Raw genomic sequence first — 24,251 nt, 5'->3', positions numbered from 1 at the left:
GGGGGCTCTGCTCACTGTCCCCGTCTGCAGGCATCACCCCCACATTTCCCATTGGCTGTGTCTCCCAGCCAATGGGAGCTGCGGGGCCAGCACTCAAGGCAGAGGCATCGCATGGAGGGATATGCAGTCTGCTTTTGGGAGCTCTGTGGAGCCAGATCTTGCCACCAGCTATCTCACATTTACATCAGGAAATGGGCACTGGCTCAAGTAGCTCAGATAACCTCAATTGTTGCAATTACTCATTACTACATACAAAAAACCACAGAGGAAGTAAACAGCTGAACCCTAAGCTCCAGCTCAGTTATTCCATATTTCATTGAATTCCTACTAGAAATGTGAATGGTTAATTGATAAGCATCACCCTTAAGGGGTGATGCTTACTGGTTATGGTTAACCAGTGGGGGCTGGAGCATACCCCCCGCCCCGTCATGGGTAGGGAGCTGCTTCAGCTGTATGGGGCCTGTCTTGGGCAGAGGGTGCTTGAGCCTGGCTGGAGCAATCCCCATTTGCAGTGGACTCAGCCTGGCATGCCACAGGCAGGAGTGCTCCATCCAGGGTGGAGCAGCCCCCACCTGCAGCCTGCAGTGTGGGAAAGGCATTCCATTTAATAGATTCAATGTATTATTTAACCGGTTAACTAATTAAATGGGATTTTACGTCCCTAATTCCTACATTGACTTCAGGTACGTCTAGACTACATGCCTCCTGGGATGAGGCTTACCTGGGAGGTCGATAAATGCCTTTGATGTTGACTGTGGAGCGTCCAGACTACCGTGCTGAGCCGACAAACAGCTGATCGGCTCAGCGTGGCAGCCATTTAAATTTAAATGAAGCGGCAATTATTTAAATCACTGCTTCATTTTCCTATGCTGGGTAGCCTTATCTACATGCCTCTGGCGACAGAGGAATGTAGTCTAGACGTACCCTTTGATGATTTCAAAAACTTATCCCAGGCTTTCTGAAAGGTTTGTGAATCTTCTTTGTCCAACTATCACATTTTGAGCATTTGCCATGTACGTAGAGGGGGATAAGTACCCTAAGCCTTCAGATGTTAAAAAAAAAAAAAAAGATTTACATTCATTCTTTTGCTTCAGCACTTACATTATTGTATCATGTGGCTCTCCATATCCAGTTCTCCTTGTCCTACAAAGCAGCACAACCTGACACTGATTACAATGGAAAATAATTTGCATCAGAGCTTTGTATTTGGGTACTTTGAAGATTGGTTTTGATATATTGTAATGTCAGTTTTGTGCAGCCACATGAATATGCAGTTTGTGTTTCATTTCCAAATTCTCTTTGTAGAAACATAACATAATGTGTTTTCCTTTTTCAACAAACACTTTGATTATAATGTATAAATTATAGCCGTTGTGGGTCCCTCAGTTTCATGATCTAGAAAAGACCAATATTTTAGCAAAGCCAGGATGCTTCCCATTTCCTACAGCCCCACAAATGCACCTTCATACCGGTTTGGAATCTAGAGATCTGGATTCTAAAGTTAGCACTTCCAGGCTGCATCTACACTGCAACACTATTTCGGGGTACTGGCGTAATCCAAAATAGCTATCCTGTATCTTCACAGCAAGCCTGTTATTTTGGGCTCACTATTCTGATGTCTCTGTAAAACTCATTCTATGAAGAATAAGGGATGTTTCGGAATAGCACCTTATTTTAAAATTTGGCACTGTGCAGACTGTGCCAAATGATAAAATAAGCTATTTCGAAATAGCATTGAAATAAGATATGCAATCTGCGTAGCTCAAATAGTGTAGCTTATTTCAAGTTATGACGCAGTGTAGACGCAGCCCTACCGACCTGCAATGTGACCTTAATCTCTTGGTACATCAGTTTCTCTACCTGTAAAATGGGGCTAAAAGTCTTCTATAATAAAATGGTTTGAAAGATGTGGATGAAAAATTTTGATCTGGAAGCTAAATATTAGCATTAATAGTAGTACTCTGCATATTTAGGACTGCATGGCTGTGTCTAGACTGGCATGATTTTTTCGCCTTCCTCTGTAGCATTGGGCACAGATCACAGCTGAAGGACTCTCTGCATGTTGGGTCCTTCAAAGTATTTGAATGCTTCAATATCTTTGATATAGGTGAGAGGATTATTCTAAGAGGGGTGGTTGAGATTCTGTGGCCTGCACTGTGCAGGGGGTCAGACTAGATGATCATAATGGTCCCTTCTGACCTTAAAGTCTATGAGATTTTACAGAAATGCTTTTAACGGAAAAGTTTTCTGTTAAAAGCATTTTCAGAAAAGAGTGTCTAGACTGCAATGGATGCTTTTCCGCAAAAGCACTTTTTGTGGAAAAGCGTCCTTGCAAATTTAGACATGCTTTTCCGCAAAAAAGCCCCAATCACCATTTTCACGATCGGGGCTTTCTTGCAGAAAACAAATCTGAGCTGTCTACACTGGCCCTTTTGCACAAAACTCTTGCGCAAAAGGACTTTTGCCTGAATGGAAGCAGCATAGTATTTCCGCAAGAAGCACTGATTTCTTACAGTAGGAAGTCAGTGCTTTTGCGGAAATTCAAACAGCCAGTGTAGACAGCTGGCAAGTTTTTCCAGAAAAGCGGCTGATTTTCCGGAAAAACTAGCCAGTCTAGACACAGCCCATGAGTTTTTGAGAGATAGGTATGGAATGGGCAAGCTTGAAGGAGGAGATAAGATCCTAAGGGAGCATGCAACAAAAAACATCTTGTGTATTTCCAATAAGTGTGAGCAAATAATAATAATGCTAAAATAGCATTTCCTCTTGCACATAGTCTCCTTAGTAGCTACCACCGTGCATTTGTGTATAGAGGAACATGTTGTAAGATCTGTGTTGCTTAGTTCCCTCTTTGCTGTTTCTGATATTTAGTTAAGTGGGGATTCTGGCCAAAGTTTTACAAATGACCATCTTATATTTTATCAGGAAATACTGTTACTATGTTGGTATTTATTTACATATCTCTTCCTTGTATCTCCTTTCCTGGCCAGTGGCTATTCCTACTGGTTAATGGATGGACTGGCATCAAAATAGTATAGTGTTCTCATATTATTCTCAGGCGCAATTTGACTGGGAACACAAAATGAAAGTGGTCAGGTGCTAGTCTATTTTGAAGTTAAGGTCATCATGAGATCAGGGACAGAGTGAGCCTGAATCAAATCCAAAACATTTCCCCCTCTTTACATTGTATCCAGGCTCCATTAATGTTTATATTAGATACCTCTGTTTTCAGGGGTTTATATAATTTCATTAAACATTTGCTCTTAACTAGAACTTGGGTTAGTCTACATGGCCTTTTCAACATAAATCATAAAAATCTGAGTGAAGTTGCTTTCTTCACATCAGTGTTCGTGCTTTAACTATTAACACAACTTTGAGTTTCCTTTCTTGGTTCTTGTCACAACTCTAGAATTATTTCAAAGCAGTTTGAAATGGTGTAAAATCTTCCTCTCTACTTTGCCTTTATAATAATTTTAATTATTTGGAAGTTAAAATTAATTGACCAGCAAGGTATTTAGATTTTGCAAGTAAAAAGTTCAGTGCAGCAGCAGGAGCTCCTGGCTCCAAGCCCTGCTGCTCTAATTGCTCTACTCTTCTGCCCATCTCAAGAACAGAAATAATAACATGAGCTCATTGCTTTTCTGCCACTGTGAAAATCCACACACTGTCTTAGCAGTGCTCTTAAGAATTTAGTAGCTGCAAGGGCTCATGTGAAACCAAATTAGCACTGTAAAAGTACAAGCCTACTAGCAAAATTACCTGGCATCATTCAGGTCATTAAGGAGGGGCTCAGGGCAGAGGGCTGTGGAGGGGAGTGTGAGGGGGAGGGGAACAGAAGTTAGATCAGGGGCTTGGACTCTGCAACTGGTCCAGAGGTGCAGGCAAGAGTTCGGGGGCTGGCCTTGGCCTGCAGCACCCCTCCCCTGGCCCTGCGGCTGGTCCAAGGAGGAGGAAGGTGGAGGGTCCAGCTGGTCCCTTGCCCTGCAACTTGTTGGGGGACATCCTCCAGGGGCTGGCCCCACTGTCCACCAATCATCCTCCCTGAAGCCTGGGAAAGAGGAGACATAGGGCTGAGGCTCTGTGGATGGCACTGCAGCTGGTCGGAATGAGGGGATGGGCAAGACCTGGGGGCTGTCCCTAACCTACAGCACCCCCTAGTTCTGCAGCTGGTCCAGGGGGGTTTGAGGGTCTACTGGCTGGCCCAGCATCGACCTCCTCTCTGCGCCCTGTAGCCTGTCAGGGGAGGAAGAAGGGATGAAGGTTCAGAGACAGGTTCTGGCCTGCAGCTGCCTGACCCTGCAGCTAGGGGGAGTCTCTGGGGGCATCCATCTGCCTCCCCCTCCAGTCTATGGGGAATCCAAGCTCTGGGGGTTGGCTCTGGCTGTGCTTGGGGGGGAAGAGTAGGAGCAGGCTGCTGGGGATGGTCTCAGCCTGCAGCATTCCCCCTCCCAGCCCTGCAGCTGGTCTGGGGGAAAGGGGTTGAAGGTCCACAGGCCAGACCCAACCTCCAAGCTCATCCTCCACTCTGCAGCTGGTGGGAACAGCCTAAGTATCTACCCGACCCCACCATCTACCTGCCCCTGGCCCTGTCCTGCAGCCTGTTATGGGGACGGGGGGGGGGGGGGGGGAGCAGAGGGGAGGGATGAGAGTCCACGGGCTGGGGCTGGGGCTGGCCTACAGCAGCTTCCCCCATGGCTGGCAGAATGGTGGGGCTGGTGGGGGGCACGATGTGGGAGCTGGCCCTAGCCTGTAGCTCCCCCCGTCCCCCTCCCCCCGCCACAGCTCTGCAGCTGGTCCAGGGGGTGAAGGTCCATTGGCAGAGCTCAGCCTCCAGCAACCCCTCCCCACAACCTGCAGGCTATCTGTGGGGGGGAGGCAAGGCTCCAGGGGCCAGCCCCAACCTTCAGCATCCCTACCTCCCACAGCCTGCACAACTGAAGCCTGTCTGGGGCCTGGCAATGTTTCCCAGCCCTGGCTTCTCCTTGGAAGGTAGTGGTGGGGAGCTGCCACCCAGCACTATTTGGGGCAATGAGGCCACTTACTTGCTCCTTTGGCTGGCCACTCTTTTACTGGTGCGGCTGCTCCCAGTGGTCCCTCTGCAATATAACTCCTGCCAGCTTGCTACCACCTAGTGACTACTATGAATATCACATCCCTCCTTTCTGTCCCCTCCCTTTCTATGTTTTGGAAAACAGTCCCATTCCCAGCATTTCCCAGTTTCCTGGCACAACCAAACCCTAACCTTGCTTTAAGTTAGGGTAAGAGGAAGCTGCATGCTAAGCTCCTGAACAAATGGACTCACAGACAGACAGACGTACTCACAGACAGATGCACTCATATATGAGAGAGAGAGAGATGTATATAGCCCTGCACAAATACAAAATTTGTATCCACATCTGGCAACTGCAAAAATTATCTACATCCGCAGATGTGGATCCTGTGGATATAAAACAGATATTCAAACATTTGCAGGGTTCTAGATAAAGAATTTATATCTGTATCTGCAAAAATGAGCCGTGAATAACAGTGGAGTTGCAGGGCTCTGCCTATGTATTTAGCTGTGTCCTCACTCTAGCTTCATTCATGTCAGTGCATTTACATCAACTGAAAATATGTACCATATACTGCATAGTTTAAAAAAAGGAAGAACAGTGTTTTTCTTAAGAATGGTAACCCTCAGATCTTGTGACCTTTGCTCAGGATAGTTACAAAGGATTTTTTTAGGTCTTACCTGATGGAGGTACCAAATGAGTAGTGGAAAGTGATGTATAATAATGAATGATAGACACATACCAGATGGAGCAACACAAGTGCCTAATGTTATCTGCCCCCAACTCCTTCATTATTGTAAGTTGAGTTGTATGATCTCAGTTGTTATCGTCTACTAACTAATTGCTCACTCTAACTGCAAAGCTTTTTACATTCCCCCCAGAGATGAGATGTTTCTTGAACATTCTGTTGAACTTTTGACTTCATCATATCAGTTAAAGCTCTGGAAAACATGGGCAATGCTGCTTTGGTGTATCTTAAAATAGGCTCTGTTAGAATCAAGCTCCTGGTAGTATTTGAGTGTAAAACCAAAAGTGATCTGCTAGTGCGGAAGAAAAAGAAATGATACAGGGATTTAAAAGCTGCTGTTTAATGTGGCGTCACTCCAGATCCGTGGTCACCAACCAGTAGATCGTGAGCTACCGGTAGATCTCAGGGGCTCTAAGAGTAGCTCTTGAGCCCTCTTTGAACTGCGCGCCTGTGCAGTACATTTACATTAGATTTCCTCATTTGAGGAGCAGCTACTCACTGAGCAACAACACAGGTGAGTAGCTGCGAGGAATGGTGGGAGCTGGGAAGTCGGGAGGGCTGAAACACTCCAGCCAGCTGACTGTGGCTTTTACAGCTGGAGCTAGGCGCAGCCTCCCTGGGCTGAGCACAGGGCAGCCGGGCTGGAGGGAAGAGAAGCAGCTGCCCAGCCAGCTGGCCATGGTGCTCAGCCACGGTGCACCATGCTCCACGTGGGCTGGCACAGAGGAGAAGCTGCCTGGCCTGCTGGCTGTGGCATTGAGCCCAGAGGAGGCTGAACCACACTCCAGCTGATTGGGCGGCTTCCCCTCTGCGCCTGCCCATGTGGAGCTTGGTGGCACCCTGGCTGAGCACCATGGCCAGCTGGCCGGGCAGCCGCTTTTCTTTGCTCCAGCCCAGCTGCCCTGCAGTCAGTCCGGAGGGAGCGTGGGTCGGAGGCTTCCCTCCGTGGCTGGTGTAGGGAATTCCCTTCCTCCAACCTTGTTCCCTCTCCTCTGCCCCAAAATTGTCCCCTGCCCTCCTGGCCCCCTGTTCCCTCTCCCTTGCCCCTCCGACCCCGCTGCAGAAACCTGCCCCCCCTGCAGAAACCAGTTCCTTCTGGCACCCGGTCTCCTACTACAGAAACCTGTCCCCCTGCTCCCCTCTGCAGAAACCTGTCCCCCCCAGCACTCTGACCCCTGCTGCAGAAACCTGTCCTGGCAGCCTGCCCCCTCTCCCCTGCCCCCACTGGCACCCTGTTCCCTGCTCCAGAACCCGCCAGCACTCCTCCCCAGTACTGTGTCCCCTGCTCCCAAATGACTTTTCTATGGGTCAGTGACCCCTGACTCAAGGCAGGTTCCCTGCCATTCTCATAAATAAAGACAATTCAGAAATTTTTTGTGTTTAACATAGTATTCTATTTAAAAATGAAGCCTGGCCAACAAACCCCCAGTTGGGGCCAAACCCTCATTTGGCCACAACCACTCCTGCAATCCCCCTTCCCCAGGCCCTAGATCTGAGCCTATCAAACACTGGAACCTCACGCCCTCAGCCCCTCACATAATCAAACCCAAATTCCTGCACCCTCACATCCGCAAGCCTGTGGCTTGCTTAGTATCCCAACACTGCCCAGCCTGGAGCCCCCTCCCCGAGCCAGTGTCCCTTTCTCCACCTCCTCCTGCATCCAGATTTCCTCCCAGAGCTTGCACCTCTCACCCCTTCCCACACCCAAATCCCTCATTCCCACCCCAGAGCCTACACATCCTGTCTCAACACAGCAAGGGTCCAGCTAGACTGCAGGAGTTTTTCAGGATTCTGGAGATATCCCAGAAAAACTCTTCTGCATCCAGGGTTTCGTTTGTTCTTCCGCTTTTTTAGTGGAAGAGCAAACAGGCTCTTTTGGTCACCCCTATATTCCTCTTTCCACAAGGAATAAGGTGGGTTCCAAAAGAAGGGTTTTTTTTCTGACATTTGGTCCAGTGTAGACAGGCCAAATGTTGGAAAAACCTCTTCCTACAGAATAATAAAAAAATAAAATAAGCAGCAGTATAAGGATTGGGGATAGCAAGCGATGTAGAGGAGAAGAATAGAGAGGGCGGGGCTTCAAGGAAGGGGCAGGGCGGTAGATCTTGGCTTGGTCTGTCATTTAAAAAGTGATCTTGGGTGTAAAAAGGTTGGAGACCACTGCTCCAGATAGATCCATTTAGCAGCTGTTTAGAGCAAAATGAGTCTGAATTTTTTTAGGTAAATGCTCAACTGTAGGTGCTATGAAGCTGCAGAAGTATCATCCCTTTACACCTCACGTATGAATCTTTTTCTCTCTGGGAGATTTAGGAAAATGTGCCTCCCCTAATCATTTTCATTTTAGCAAGGCATTCCATTTCAAAAACATTCCATGAGGTGTCTGTATTCTCCCAATGGGGCTGTTTCATCATATAGAATGGGGACATGAGTGTCCGTGGGGACGACAGAACCATTTTGAGTGGGAGGGAAAAGGACTGAGACAATGAGCTGCATAATTGTAACAGTATCATGAAATCATTTCAGGATGCACAAGGGAATCTGTCAAATGACCATCACACAAAAGAATTATCTGAAGAACAGTACTACCAAGATGAGGGAACTGGCTAGCTTAGGCGATTGACAATGGAGTGAAAGACACTGTGCTGTACTGAGTTACCAGTGGGCATATACATCTGTTTTTATATATGTGATTGCTGTACAGCAGAGGGCCTCAAAACGTGTTATTTGGAGGAGATCTGATAGCTATTTTGTCCCCTTCTCATACTCTTTTTCAGAAAAATCCCAACAGACGTTGCTGGTGGTTTGTTTTTCTCTCCCTTTCAGATGGTTCATTGTCTTCTGCGCCTCTTATTCTGATTCTGTGGAATAGTGTTGCTTTTCTAGAACATCTCTTTTTCGCAGTCCTTAAAGTCAATATCATAGGTATCCATGGTCCCATCACACAAAGAAAGGAAAGCTAACCAGGAACAACCCCAAAACATCAAAAGCACCCAAACCAAAGCAACATATTCAGAGCTTTTTTATGGAGTAATATTTTTTAAAAAACTATGTTAAATTAGCTATTTTCATAAGTATGTTATGAGATTATTTTCTTCTTTCTGAGGTGCCAGTGAGTTATGACAACCCTTTCTCTCTGCTCTTATGAATGTAATAATTGTGGCCACACAGGGTACGTCTACTGCACACTTATTTTGAAAAACTATTCCGGAAGAAATACTCTGAAATAGATTATTTTGAAATAGCACGTCTACACTACAGGGAAGCCTCAAAATTAGTTTTAGGCAGGCTTCCCTAATGTGGACGTGCTACCTCAATTTAGAGTCCCAGGAGGCACTGGGGAGTAATTATTTTGAATGGCCCTGGGGAGGAGCTATTTCAAAATAGCAGCAGTGGAGTGTCCACACTACTGCTATTCTGAAATCGATATTTTGGTTTAGGCATTATTCCTTGTGGAATGAGGTTTACAGAAGTAGGAATAAACTGTCTGTTATTTTGAATTTATTTCAAAATAAATTCAGAGCCATGTAGTCTAGACATACCTGTGGCCACTGCGGGCAGTCCGTAGTGCGGCTGGGACAGAACAAACCCTCCTGGGGAGGGGACTTGCACCACCTCCCCCACTTTTCCCTGGGGCAGCCTATCCCCTCCTTGCCCCCACCCTTAGGCACAGTGGCTGGAGACTGCCATACCTACATGAGCACTGCTCCGATGGTGGATCTCCCCACACCGAACTGGTTCCCCACTGATCGGTAGCTTTCCAGCATGGAAAGCTTCCAGAGGGCAATGGCCACATGCTTCTGGAGGGGAGTGGCGGGTCTCATGTGCATGTCCCGTCCCTGCAGAGCAGGGGCAAGCTACGCACACAGCTCAAGGATGGGGTCCTTCTTCATTCTGAAGTTCTGGGTCCATTGTTGGTCTCCCCAGCGCTCCAGGACGATGTGGTCCCACCAGTTGTTGCTGGTGTCCAGACGCCAGATGCAGTGGGGCACGCTGGCATCCGGGCACTGGTGCTGCTCCTCCTCGTCACCCAGGAGGGTCCGGAAGAGGGCCTGGGAGTCGGGCTGCAGCAGATGCTGCGAGGCAGTCTCCAGCAATTGATGCCAGACTTGCAGCAAGACATCCAAAATGAGCACCAGAGTGCCTAGGTGCAGCTCTGGCTCCATGGTACCTAGTGCTGTGGTGTCCTGAGTCAGGGCAAACAAAAATGCTTTGCTGTCCCTCAGCAAGGTAGGCAAGCAAGCAGGGAAAGCTGAGAACCGGCTGTCCAGGGATGTCCCTTTAAGCACAAGCCTCAGATAGCCTCAGGCAGCAGCCACACAAAGTAACTACTGACCTGATGCCCTGCTGGAACCGGTTTCAGCTAGCCTTAAATGCGATTCAGTGTCCAATCAGTGTGGACACGCTATTTCGAAATAGCAAAACGTTATTTCGAAATGCATTTTGTATGTAGACGCGTTATTTCGAAATATCTTATTTTAAATTAACTATTTCAAAATAAGATATTTCGAAATAATGCTGTAGTGTAGACATAGCCTGTAGCTGCAGTAATTTCAGGGAGGCTATGGGCATTTATATCAGATGAGGATTTCACTTTATATCATGAGATTTGAAATGTATCTTACACCAAGGTTTCTTTTGGTTAATGTATGAATAGTGAGGCCTGACTTCACATGTATTTCTAACTTAATTGTTCCCCTAAAAGCCAAAATTGGCTGAAGACTTTAAAAGGTGACTCTTTATTCCCCTCAATCCACTTTGTTATTTGTGCTGAACAATCAAAGTTCACAAGTGTTTTACCTCCTTTCTGTTGTTTCCTAGAGACCAGTTAGAGCTCTACTGACCTTAAAAAAAATGGCAAAGGCAATTCTGATGAGAGTTTTTTGTTCTGTTTAGAGCAAATGATTTATATATTGGTTTGCAAGTTAGAAATTTTCAAAATAACATGACATGACATTTTATCTTACATTAGTTCTCATCACATAGATATTCAGACCTATATGTTTATTCTTAATTATGACTTGGTACAGTATTTCTATTTAAAATCTCTCTCAATTACAAGAAGTCCCATCCCAACAACTGGAATTAGGAATATTGCAATTCTTAACTGTGGTAAGTGCTGCCTATTGCCATATGAAAGAGACCTTTGTTTAGTTCTTAAATCTAGTTTACAGTCCCCTAAACTGTTGAGGGGAGGAGGGGAGCTTGTGATAAAGGTAACTTGTTCAGCCTTTGCAGAGGAAATGCATGATGCATCAGTGTTCCCTTTAATTTTTAATATGCAAAATAAATATTGTTTATGGGCACCATGCTAATCGGCTGAGTGGCATTTGAATTTCTCCTGGGCAGCTGCCTAAGAGTTCAGCATTAATGTGGCTTCAGTCCAGCCTTCTTCACTTCACTACGATCAAGTAGGCTGTGGAAATGGACTGTGAGGGAACAAGTCATTGTTCAAACATTAATATAGTCAGAAGCTAGAAAAGGTGGTATCTTGTGTGAAAAGTAAATATAGTTAAGTATAAGATATTTATTTTCCATCTGCATAACAACTGCACTTCAATTCTGTGTAGTTTATAACTTGGAATAGCGGAGAGATGAGTGAATAGTCACATTTTGGCACCTGTTATTTATCACAATGATTTGCACAAAGTTCTGACACAGGAGTCCTGGAATTGTAAACTCTGACACCATTTGTGGGACTTGGTGATCATTTTTATACAGAAGTTTCAGGGGGTAGCCAAGTTAGTCTGTACAGGATAAACTTAAAAAACAACAAATGGTTTCTAGCACTTTACAGACCAACAAAACATGTAGATAGTATCATGAGCTTTCGTGGGCACAACCCACTTCTTCAGATAATCCGGTCATCTGAAGAAGTGGGCTGTGCCCACGAAAGCTCATGATACCATCTACATGTTTTGTTAGTTTATAAAGTGCTACCAGACCATTTGTTTTTTATTTTTATATAGTTTAGCTATAAAGAGAAACAATAACTCAAAATCACAGACCTTCAACCTTGATTTCATTTTAATACAAGGGAAGGGGTGGTTTGACTCAACAGTCAGTAAAGTCTTCATGCCTTCAACTCTCTGTTATTTGGGAGATAAATTTTGCCCTTTAGAAGGGTGTGTGGAATATGGTTTGGAAGAATGCCTCTTCTCAGATGAACTCTAAAGTCAGGCATTCAAATGGCTACATAAATGCCAGTCTACAATAAGTTTCTGCCAGAATGCAAGTATGTTTGAGCCTCTTTTTTCCTGAGAATGTGCTTGTGTTAACTATTTATGGAATTTGATCTCAATGAATCACAGATGTTACAGATTTACCCTTTGCCTTAGAACCAGTGCTGGGTAGAAATTAACAGGTTCAAATATCTCTCAAAATATCTTTCACGCATGATAAGGATGGGGGGAAATTGGTAAAGAAGACTATAAAGCCCTTGCATATTACAAATACTTGCTTCAATATGCTTCATTACTAACAAGCAAAAAATTAATGGGAAGCAATCTAGCTCCTTCTGGGGAGTCCTGGAAAAAGAATTTCCTTTCATGTTTTTGTAAGCTGACCTGGCTCCCGTATAAATAAAAACCACAGCATGCCTTTTTTCCTGGTCATTTGGGGATCCTATTTGGAAAATTTAGAATTGATTTGATTTGAAACAAATACAGATGGGAGGGTAGTTTCTCAATCTTGCCAGATCCACAAAGAAATGATTGTGTTGATTAGCACCATGTGAAAGAATGCAACTTGAAAACTTTAACATATTTAATGTATTATGGATTTAAGCTTGAAAGTATCCACCAGCTCTCAGACATATTTGCAATAATGTTAAACAGTACAGTTCCTAAATAATTCATATCTTGTTTTACTTGCCAGAACCATACTACAGCACACATCAAGAGCATGACTTGACTAGGAAAACTGGTCATATATAAAAACGTGCTGGTTAACTCATTTTAATTTTGTGTTTTCTACTATCGCAGAGAATACTAGTTCCTTTAATATTTTTAAAACATGCCAGCTGGTTAGTCAACTCCTGCATTTTTAAGTTGTCAAACCCTGTCTACGCTAGTGTTTTAAAACATCTTGGTTTAAATAACTTAGCTAATATATTTTTAAAGATGTCCTATTTTAGATGGGACTCCACTGAACTGCATTTGCCCCCACTGACCTCCTGTAGATCAGGCACCAAAGGTCAAATTAAGGTATGTTGAGTCCAGCTACACATTTAACGTAGCTGGAGTCACATATCTTAATTTGACTTTCCAGGTAAGTATAGATAAGGCTTTAGTAATCAGATTTCTGTCTCCCTTCTGTCGCTGTGATCCATTATGTTTCCCCACTGTAAAGAAGGCCTACTGTGCTCTTTCCTTTTAAAGCAACAGTGTTCAACATATCAACAGAGACAGAACTATTTCACTAATATGACTATATTACATAGCCTTGAAGAGGAATTCACTGCTACAGACATGCTAGACATGTCCAAAAGTGTAGGCTGAGAACTGGGAACAGAGCTTTTCTCTGGCGGAGATCTTGGAGCATTGAAAAGAAGACAAGACAGCTCTGGCCTCAGTTTGTAACCACCTAACAGATTATAAGATGATAAGGACTAGCCAACATGGTTTTAGCAAGAACAAATAATGCCAAACCAACCTAATTTATTTCTTTGACAGGGTTGCTGGCCTGGTGAATAAAGAAGAAGCAGTGGACATGAGATATCTTAAGTCTATAAGGCTTTTGGCATTCTCATAAGCAAACTAGAGAAATATAGTCTAGCTTACATTACTATAATGTAGGTGCACAACTGTTTGAAAGACCATACTCAAAGCATAATTATCAATGGTTCACTTTCATGTTGGGAAGATGTATGAGGAGGAGGAGAAGTGTTATGTGATCACTTGTGGGTCCAACATCTGTTTGAGATTTTCATTAAATACCTGGATAATGGAGTGGAGAGTATCCTTGTAAAATTTGCAGATGATGACACGAAGCTTGGAGGGTTTGTAAGCCTTTTGAAGGACAGGTCTGAAATCAACAAGATGAAATTCAATAAAGACAGATGCAAAGTACTTCACTTAGGAAGGAAAAATCAAGTGCAAGAAATGGGGAATAAGTGCAAGAAATAGACAATACTATGGCAGAAGAGGATTCCCTCTGCATCCAATCAAAGTACTGCTATGGTTCAGTCAGTGCACCCTGCAAATTCTATGTACGCAAGTGCAGTTAGAAAATCTGTACTCTCTCAGGAGACCATCCTGGTTACGACAATCTTGCGGCCTACTGCGATGAAAGAGGTCCATTCAAGCAACCCATTCACTAGCCTAGGTTGCCCATCACTTATCTAGATTCTAGCATCATTTGATCCTGACTCAATGCAGGGGACTGGACTAAGTGACCTTTCAAGGTCCTTTCCAGTCTTATATTTCTTTCATAGTACGTAAGAAATATTTATAAAAGTAAAATGTTTAACAGTCACAATTAACAAGACAGTAAATTCCACATTGTGATCTACAAAATGTCTCAGTTTCTGTATATTGGACATGACTAGCTAGTAGTTTGAAATTAGAATCAGTCTCTAAGCAGTGATTTTAAGAGTCAAATTATTGCTACACAGTCTTGACTACATAGTGTTCATCATTTATAGCTCTCCATCCTTGCCCGCCTCTTTCTAACAAGACTGGATAAGAATGGATTCATTTATCTGGCAAACCTTTGTCAAACAAAAATGATTAGGGGTGTGGAACGGGGCTTTTCTCGCCCCGGAACTCACGGGCGGCGGGACCACCCAGACGTGCAGTGGTCCCGCCACCGCATCCTCCGGGGTGAGAAAAGCTGCTCCAGGCGGCGGGACCCCGCTGCCTCTACGGCTTTGCTCTGGGTCTCCCTAGTCTGCTGGGGACCCCCCCCCAAGCGGACCAGGGACACCCGGAGCAAAGCCTTGGAGGCGCGGGACCCCGCCACCTCTGCGGCTTTGCTCTGGGTCTCCCTGGTCTGCTGGGGGGAGGGAGCGCAGCTAGTGCGCACCCCCCCCCCAGCAGACCAGGCTTTTGTTGTGGACGCCTGGGGTACAGCAGCTGGGGTGCTGCCGGGTTGGTCCTGGGGGGGCCTACCCGGCAGCGCCCCAGCTGTTCTGTCCCAGGCTCCAGATTCAGCTGCTGTTGAAACTGATCAGTGGCTGATTCCAGGAAGCTGGGGGCAGAGCAACTCTGCCTCGGGCTTCCTGTAGTCAGCCCCTGGTCAGTTTCAGCAGCAGCGGCTGAATCTGGAGCCAGTTCCGAGTTACTTACAAATTCAACTTAAGAACAAACCTATAGTCCCTATCTTGTATGTAACCCGGGGACTGCCTGTAATTTCACTTGGTGGTCCCTAGTTCTTATATTGTGGGAATAAGTAAATAACTTTTCCTTATTCACTTTTTCCATACCAGTCATTTTATAGACCTTTATCATATCCCCCCTTAGTCTCCTCTGTTCTAAGATGAAAAGTCCACGTTTTTTTTTATCTCTCTTCATAAAAGTTGTGATGTTGTTCCAGCCAATAGGCTGCGGGGCTACAGCCTAATTGCTTACTTGGTCGCTTTTATGGGGTTGCAACCTCTGTGCTGTTGCACCCTGACCAGGCGACTAATTTCCAAGAATAAATGAATGTTTTGTGGACCCAGCCAGGAGGTTGCAAGACTAGAGACTAAATGCTGCTTCTGCCTCTTCCCTCCCCCAGCCCACAATTTAATTACTGCTATGGTCATCTGCCCACTAGGAGGCTGTGAGACACAAAAAACTGTTTTATTGGTTCTATCTCAGTAACCCCAGATTACCTATCTAAGGGCACTACTTGCCAGATTGACGGGTGGCAATTGATCCAATAGGAGTTGATTTATCATGACTGGTATAAATGCGATAAATCAACCACTAAGCACTCTCCTGCCAACTCCGGTACTCCACCAAAATGAGAATTGTAGTAGGACTCAGCGGGAGAGTATCAGCTTTCCACTTACCACAGTGAATTCGCCATAATTAGTAGATCAAAGGACATCAACTTCAGCTACATTATTCATGTAGCTGAAGCTGTGTAACTTAGATTGACCACCCATGATAGTGTAGAGGAGGCTAGGGGACCCTATCCAGAGGTCAGGCCACACTTGGCGGAATTACCCACTTGATGGGGAAGTCCAATGATAGAGTGCAAGAGCTGACCAATGGGAGCACTTTAGCTCAATTGGCCAATCATATAGCACATATCAGTTTTATAGTGAAAGAGGTTTTTTCTCTCTTTCCACAAATGGGTAAGATATTACTTTTTGGAGGAGATATCAATATCTTTATATGTCTATGGCAAACCATAATGACAGACTAATTTTAATGATCAGAGTTAGATTATCCTGGAAAAGGACTAACCCACCATGGGGGGAGCCAATTATGGAGCAAGACCTGGAAGGGTGAGGTCAGACATTTGCCCAGTGTCATAGTGACTGCTGGCCAATGGAAGCCCTCCTTTGTTAAAAGATCTGCTGTTGATTAACCCCTGCACCCTTGACATAGGCAATGCTGAGTGGCCTCTGCCTGCTTTGCCTTCCATGTTGCTCTGGATGGTTTAAGTAAAAACTTCGCTAAAACTGCAATCATTTGGCCAAAATTCTTGTCTCCAGTCTCACTGGCCCCTTGCCATTTGCAAACAGACATCAACATGTAAATGTTAGCTGGTCATGAAAGGAGATCATTGTCGCTCTCTATTGCAGAAATGTTTATAAACAAACATAATGCTCAAGCTATAGATCTTAAGCTGTGACTGAGTTCCTCTGAGAACTGCAACAGATACTGAACTGTCGGTATTTCTTTAGTTTGGTTTTAATCATGGAGTGTCAGGAAAGCTAACAATCAAGATAGGGATACTTTTCTGGTTTTCCAGTTCATAAATCTCCCAAATGCCTATCCCACAAGGTGGACAGAGACAAACTGAATGAAGGCGCATCTGATGAAGTGGATTTTTGCCCATGAAAGCTCATGACATTATATATACTTTGATCAGTCTCTAAGGTGTCACAGGACTACTCATTTTTAAAGTTACAAACTAACATGGCTATCACTCTGAAATTGCATTCAGGTTGTGAGTACACACCTGTAATGTAGGGTAAAATGCACTATAGTAATGTTGAATTATCCAAAAACAAAGCATCATAAAAGCCAGTGAATTCAAAGCCAAGATTAAATTTAAAAGAAAATCAAACATGGAGCTCCCAAAAATCTTAATTCTGCTCTGTAGATGCCATACAATTATTGTTAATGAATAATAGTGTTTTCAGATTACATATAGGTGATATTTGAAGACATTTGATTCCCCCCCCCCTTGTGGCATTACAGGGCAGAGTTAAGGCTGTTTGTTTGCTCCAGAAAACTGCAGGACTTTGGAGAGGATATCCTGTAATGATTAGTTACTAAGTTTCCTTTTCTGAATCAGTATTTCCCAAGCAACTTTACTGGGAGATTTTTTTCTAGAAGGGAATGGAGTGGGTGGATGCCAAGTTTATTCAATTATTCTCCATAAGCAATCTTCTACCCTCCAAAAAACAACTAAATAAAACATTAATCTGATATTAAACATAAAGGTTCCTCAATTATTTATTGAAAACATTAAGCTTGTGATAAATATGCAGTGTCTGTAATGAAGTGTACTTCCCCTGGGTATTTCTTGAGAGGATGCAGACTGAGGGATAATTACCACATCCTTTCTGTAATAGTCCTTAGATCATTAGAGGGTTGTTTGTGACTCTTCGTTGTATATATATCTTTTCAAAATGCAACTCTTTTGGCCTTCTTGCTTTGCTTGATGTTTATAAAAGTTGCAGTTGTGTGACAGTGAGGGAATTCATTCATAAACCATGAATCTGCATTAAAACTGAGACAATATATTCAATAAAGTTCTTGTAGAACCATCATGCTGGTTGATATGGATGTTGGTATGCATCTTCATCAAGTTTTACATTCATTCATTCACATCTCTTTTTCTGTTTTAGCTGTCACAGTTTCCCTGCTGTATAGTCTATCCTGGTGTATATCATATGTAACCATATACGTACATGATGATATACAACAATATCTGCTTTGCATTATACGGTCCATCCCTCACTTGTATTTGACTGTTAGTAGATTCACATATCTGTTTTCTGCTATTTGGATCATTTATGAATTTTATGTTCCAAGATGGGTTGCTGACCTATTCTGTGAGGACTGCCACTGGGGAAAGACTTGAAAATAGATGGGTCTGTAAACTGGTGGAATGATTTAGCAAACTTAAAGCAAAAAATAAAACCCTCACAAACAAGAAGGTTTTAGTAGGATCTTTGTCTTCAAGGATTATTGTTTACAAAAAGAAAATAAAAAAATTAACATAGAAAGTAGATAGAAAAACACTCATATTTCTAGCACAAGCAGACATCTGCCTTAGGTGTGGACTGTTGTGAGAGTTGGGTAGGTCTTTGGGATTTTACTTGGTACGGCCACATTAATAGTATTTTGGGCTTAAGAGTTTGGTTGCAAGGGACTTGGATTTTCTTGCTGTATATTAGCTAACAAAAATTCTTCAACCTTCATTCAACTTACACACTGAGAAAAGGAAAAGTAAACACTTAAAGCAGCTCATAATAAAAAATTGAAGTAAATCAGTTTTAACCATTTCCTTTCTTTCCTCTCTCTCTATTTCTATAGTCTTTCCACTGGAAAATATCATGCTTGATAGCTTCTCAGAGGATATTAAATTTGGTTGCTTTTGGCTTTCAGATTTTATGATTGCTATTTAATATTTATACTGCAGTAGTGCCTAGAGACCCATAGCAAATTCAGGGGCCTACTGTGCTAGGCACCAAACAAACACAATCCAAAGCACAGTCCCAGTCCCTAGTGACTAAGGCTTTTGTTTGTTCTATTTCATCTTAAAACAAAACAAGACAAATGCAGACAAAGAGTGAGAGTGAGAGAGAGAAGATTAGAGGAAAATGCAGCTTCTGTCTCTACTGCTTGCAGTTCATTCGCTAGATGAATACAGACCCAGCTTACAGGAAAAGCTCAATTAATCTCTTTCAGAACCATCATGGAAAAATGTTGGGCAAGGTTGCTCTTATTTTCCTGTGGTCAGTCTGTGGGAGGTAAAAATTCTTTAAAACCAAGACTGGCTGCTCTGAATGGCTTTTGGTTTGCCAAATGGGCCACAGCAAAGTGTTGCAAGCCGAACTCCCTAATGAATAGTTCAGACAGCCTCGGTTGATGCTATTCTTGGACCCCATGCAGGGCTTTCTTTCAAGAACATTACATCACATGCTTATTTGATGAAAAGACTTCCTATCACCTTTCACCTAGCAAGGACAATTGAAGATTTTTACTATGGCAGAGTTTAGGACAACAGGACCTCCTTCATCCCTTCAACTTCCAAAGGCATTTCTCTGCCTTCTCCTACCTCTCCCAAGCAGCAATTCTTATAGCCCTTCCCCTGAACAAGATGCAAAGGGAGACGGAAGCTCAGTTTGAATTAACACCTTGTTCACCAAGTAACTCCTTCACCTTGTTATAGGATCCTGCCTGTAGGTCTGAAGATGGAAAGAGTCAGATCGTCCCAATTTCTGGGAGAAAGGGAATTCCAAAGTCAAGCATCTGCTGCTGAGAAAACCCAGCCTTCTGCATGAGAGCTTCATCATAGCAGTTTCAGAATCCTTAGCAAATTCACCTGTCAAAGTAAAATGCAGAAGAGAAGTGAACTCTGAGATAGTCAAGAACCCCTTCTAGAGAGAGCTGCACAGATTCGAAATCCTTCCATTCACCATCATGCCATTTCTTCCTCCTCTTCTTGCATTTCTCCACCCTGAGTAGTGGCCAAATACCATCTCTAAGCTCTTGCATCAGCTTCTCTTGATTATGGAAAGAAAATAACTGAAGGAAAACACTGAAGTGCATGATAATGTTTTGGCTGAGCAGACAATAATTAAAAAGAAAAGCTATTTTCTTTCAAATTATCTTTTAGAATACTCTGTCATTGGGGAAGCCACCTTCACACTGAAATTTCAGCAGATCATAAAGAGACTTGAATCACGAAGAAGTCTGTGGGATGATGTAAGCTATGATCAACAAGAATATTGTGGCTTCTCATTTGTGGATTTGTGTGAACCTAAGCTTTCTAGAATGGCCTGAAATATGTTGGATAATGGTTTCTTGTGTATGCATGTTTAACATTAGAGCTAAGTCCTTAGTGATGTATGTGTTATATGTACACACAAATAAACAGCAGGATAGTAGGACTTAAAAGCATGGTGTTAAATTCTCCTCTAGGTTACACCAATACAGCACCATTGAAATTGGGTTTCCCTTCATATTGACATGAAATCCAATGGACTTGCATTGGTATAACTGAGGACAGAATCTGGTCACCAAAAAGGAGAAAAAGACAAAGATAAACATTAATGAAGAAGAATGAGAAAAGGATCTGGATGGATAATGAGTCTGAAAGTCACTTAAATTAAAATTGATTAAGTGGAAATTGCTCCACAGAGAACCTCCAATTATTATGTCTCTGTCTGGATTTTTTGCAGTCCCATTGACATAGAAGCTGATTGATTATTTCTCAGTGGAATGGGTCAGGTGAATGCAGACACTTGAGAGTATTGCTCAAGGGACTGTGTAACAGCACAGGGCTTGTAACAATGGAAGTTCAAAGAAGCATCAGAACTCATCAGGACCAGAAAGGACACCATTCTGTGTGGACCAATTCCATAGTGCGGGGTTTTCTGTTAAATGAGAACACGTACTGTAGTAAGATATTACAAAGCCTCTGAAATCCCCATTGTGGATGAATGTATGGTAATATTGACAGACAGGTCTAACAGGGAACTTGGTTTACACCGCATACAGGAACTAATAAGAGGTACAGAAAAGATAACATGTTATCTATGCTGTGTGGAATGGGTCTTAAATTAAAATTTTTCCTGAATATAGCTATGAAAAGGATAAAAATGGAGAAAAAAATACTATCCCATCAGCATCTATTTTGGCTTAAAAATCTGCAATGCTGAAATATTTCTCTAAATCAACAGAGCTCATAATGGAGCTTTAAACATTTTCTAAAAAGGAGTTGAATTATAACAACAACAAGAAGTCCTGTGGCACCTTATAGACTAACAGATTTATTGGAGCATAAGCTTTCGTGGGCAAAGACCCACTTTGTCAGATACATGTAGTGGAAATCCCAGAGGTAGGTACAAAGCCAGCCCACAACATTTTGGCACCTGAGGTGGGAAGCTCAAATGATGCCTCCATGGGCCCTCGCTTGGGCCAAAACTTTGAAAGGTCTCAATTCTGCCTTCTTCTGTTCTACTCCTCTCATGGTACTGCTCTGCTACCTATATATGCACCAGAAACAGACACAATTTTCTACACTCTGGGTCCTAGTGGTGCTCCCCCACAGTCTGGCACCTGAGGCGGCTGCCTCAGTTTGCCTCATGATAAGGCCATCCCTGGGTAGGTATACATGAAAAGGCACATGAAAAGAAAGGAGTACCAATCAAGAGGAAGGCTAAAAATAATTAGGTCAATTCAGTCAGGGAGGATGTGGCTCACTTCTAGCAGCTGATGCGGAGGTGATGATAAAATTCCTTGGTTTCAAGCCTTCATAATTTAGTCACTGTTAAAACACAACTTGAACTAGTTTATTCATATTCCTTTCAATATTAGGCAATTATTATTATTCATATATAGTATTATGAGCTCTCCACTCTGCTCATCTGAGGAAGTGGGTTTTGCCTACGGAAGTTTATGATACTATATATATATTTGTTAGTGTCTAAGGTGCTGCAGTACTACTCATTTTTTAGAATTACAGACTAACATGGCTATCCCTCTGAGACTATTAATTAATTATATTATTAATTATTATGTATAATTATTTATTTTATTTATTTATTTATTTTTTATAAGCCCTGAAATACCTGGACCTATTTTAACATAAAATAAAAGGAGAAGGAAAGGAGAAGTTCTCACATTTTAAATTTACTGCAAGATGGTAACATCTCAGAAAAAAAAAAAAAAGCTCAATCATGTCTTTATGGCTATTTGGCGAATGAGATTAGTTCTTCTTTGCTCTGAATCTCCATACAGGCATAAGCTTGTGGACATCTTCACCTGTAATTCTGATTACGAGTCTCCCAGTATTTAGTCTTTGTTTTTGTAAAGCCTTAGCTCCTGGAGACATGTAATCTCAGCTTTTATTTTTTAAAGGACATTTTAGCCTTGATAGTTGCAGAAGACCGTTTGAAAATACCACCTAATTGTGTATGAAAGTTTCAAAAAACAGAAGGTAAATAAAAAAGAACCCCAACGGGATCCTATTTTTAAAATCTCATAATTTTTTAAACAATCTCCTGACTTTTTTGGGCCCAATTCATGATTTTTGAATGCTTGGAATTGAGAAAGCTGCTTCTTCATTTGCTACATTCTCTGAATAGGTATGTCTACACTAGACTTTTGTACTGTCAGTTAATTGTTAATCATTTCATTTGAAGTGCTTCACAAGTTTCAAAGCCTAATGTGAATCACCTCACTCTTTCCCTCTTGTTTTGTTTTCACTAGAGATTTAACTCCTTGGCTACGTCTAGACTGGCCCCAAATTCCGGAAAAGGGATGCAAAGCAGGTAAGTCAGCATAGGGAAATCCGCGGGGGATTTAAATATCCCCCGCGGATTTAAATAAACATGTCCGCCGCTTTTTTCCCGGCTTGGGGAGAAGCCGGAAAAAAAAGCGTCTAGACTGGCGCGATCCTCTGGAATAAAGCCCTTTTCCGGAGGATCTCTTATTCCTACTTGAATAATTATTGAATAAGTAGGAATAAGAGATCCTCCGGAAAAGGGCTTTATTCCAGAGGATCGCGCCAGTCTAGACGCTTTTTTTCCGGCTTTTCCCGAAGCCGGAAAAAAAGCGGCCGACATGTTTATTTAAATCCGCGGGGGATATTTAAATCCCCCGCGGATTTCCCTATGCTGACTTACCTGCTTTGCATTCCTTTTCTGGAATTTGGGGCCAGTCTAGACGTAGCCCTTGTGTATCATAAGTTTTCTTGTTAACATACTCCACTTCTTAGCCATGAATCTACCTGAGTCAAGCCATAGTTGTGCTGCCCTGCAAAGTGGCTGAGATGCTCTGAGGTAGAAGACAGACTATGAGTTATCATGTCTCACTTTTTGCTAGCTTGAGGGGTCTGAAGAGTTTGCTAACTCAAGGTGCCTGTCGTGAAAACACATAGCCACAACCAATCACAGCAATTGATAGATTATGGTCTTCCAATCCCATCCCATAAGGACCCAAGCTCCCAGTCCTGTGTCTTATTGTACCACGTACCTGTTCTCTGTCCTTTAACTGGAAGTTACTTACCTTCATGTGTGTCTCCCAAAGTCCCCAGTCCTATTCTGCTTGCAAAACCATCAGTTTTCAAAGTAATGTGATGCAAAGTAATGCATATTGGAAAACATAATCCCAACTATACATATTATACGCTAGGCTCTAAATGATCTATTACCACTCAAAAGAGAGATCTTGGTGTCACTATGGATAGTTCTCTGAAAATATCCATTCAATATGTAGCAGCAATCAAATGAGCTAACAAAATATTGGAGTCATTAAGGAACGGATAGAATAAGACCAAAACCATCATATTGCCTCTATATAAACCCATGGTATGCCCACATTTTTGAATATTGCATAACGAGGTGGTTGCCACATGTTAAAAAAGACATTGGAATTTGAAGAGGTTTAGAAAAGGGCAACAAAAATGATCCAGGCTATGGAACAGTGTCCATATTTGGAGAGATTAATAAGACTGGGACTTTTCAGTTTGGAAAAGTGATGACTAAGGAGGGATATGATAGAGGTGTATAAAATCATGACGGGTATGGAGAAAATAAGTAAGTGTTATTTATTCCTTCTCATAACACAATAACTGGGAGTCACCAAATAAAATTAATAGGAAGCAGGTTTAAAACAAACAAAAGGAAGTATTTCTTCATGCAATGTACAGTTAACTTGTGAAACTCCTTGCTAGGGGATGTTGTGAAGGCCAAGACTTTAACTGGATTCAGAAAAGAACTAGATAAATTCATGGACAATAGGCCCATCACTGGCTATTGGCAAGAATGGGCAGGGATGACATCCCTAGCTTCTCTTTTCCAGAAGCTAGGAATGAGTAACGGGATGGATCACTTGACGTTAACTTGTTCTAATGATTCCCTTTGGGTCACCTGGCTTTGGCCACTGTCAGAAGACAGGATACTGGGCTAGAAGAACCTCTGGTCTGACTGAGTCTGGCCACTTTTAAGTTCTTTAATCATCTCTGGTCTCCAATACCTCCATTAGACAACGGTTTGTCCAGAATCCCATATGTAGCCACCGGACTAGAGGCCGATACCAAAGTCTTGGACAATCTTCTGG

The sequence above is a fragment of the Pelodiscus sinensis genome, chromosome 6 (assembly GCF_049634645.1).
Source record: "Pelodiscus sinensis isolate JC-2024 chromosome 6, ASM4963464v1, whole genome shotgun sequence".
In the NCBI taxonomy this organism is placed as follows: domain Eukaryota; kingdom Metazoa; phylum Chordata; order Testudines; family Trionychidae; genus Pelodiscus; species Pelodiscus sinensis.
This window is presented reverse-complemented; position numbering follows the sequence as displayed.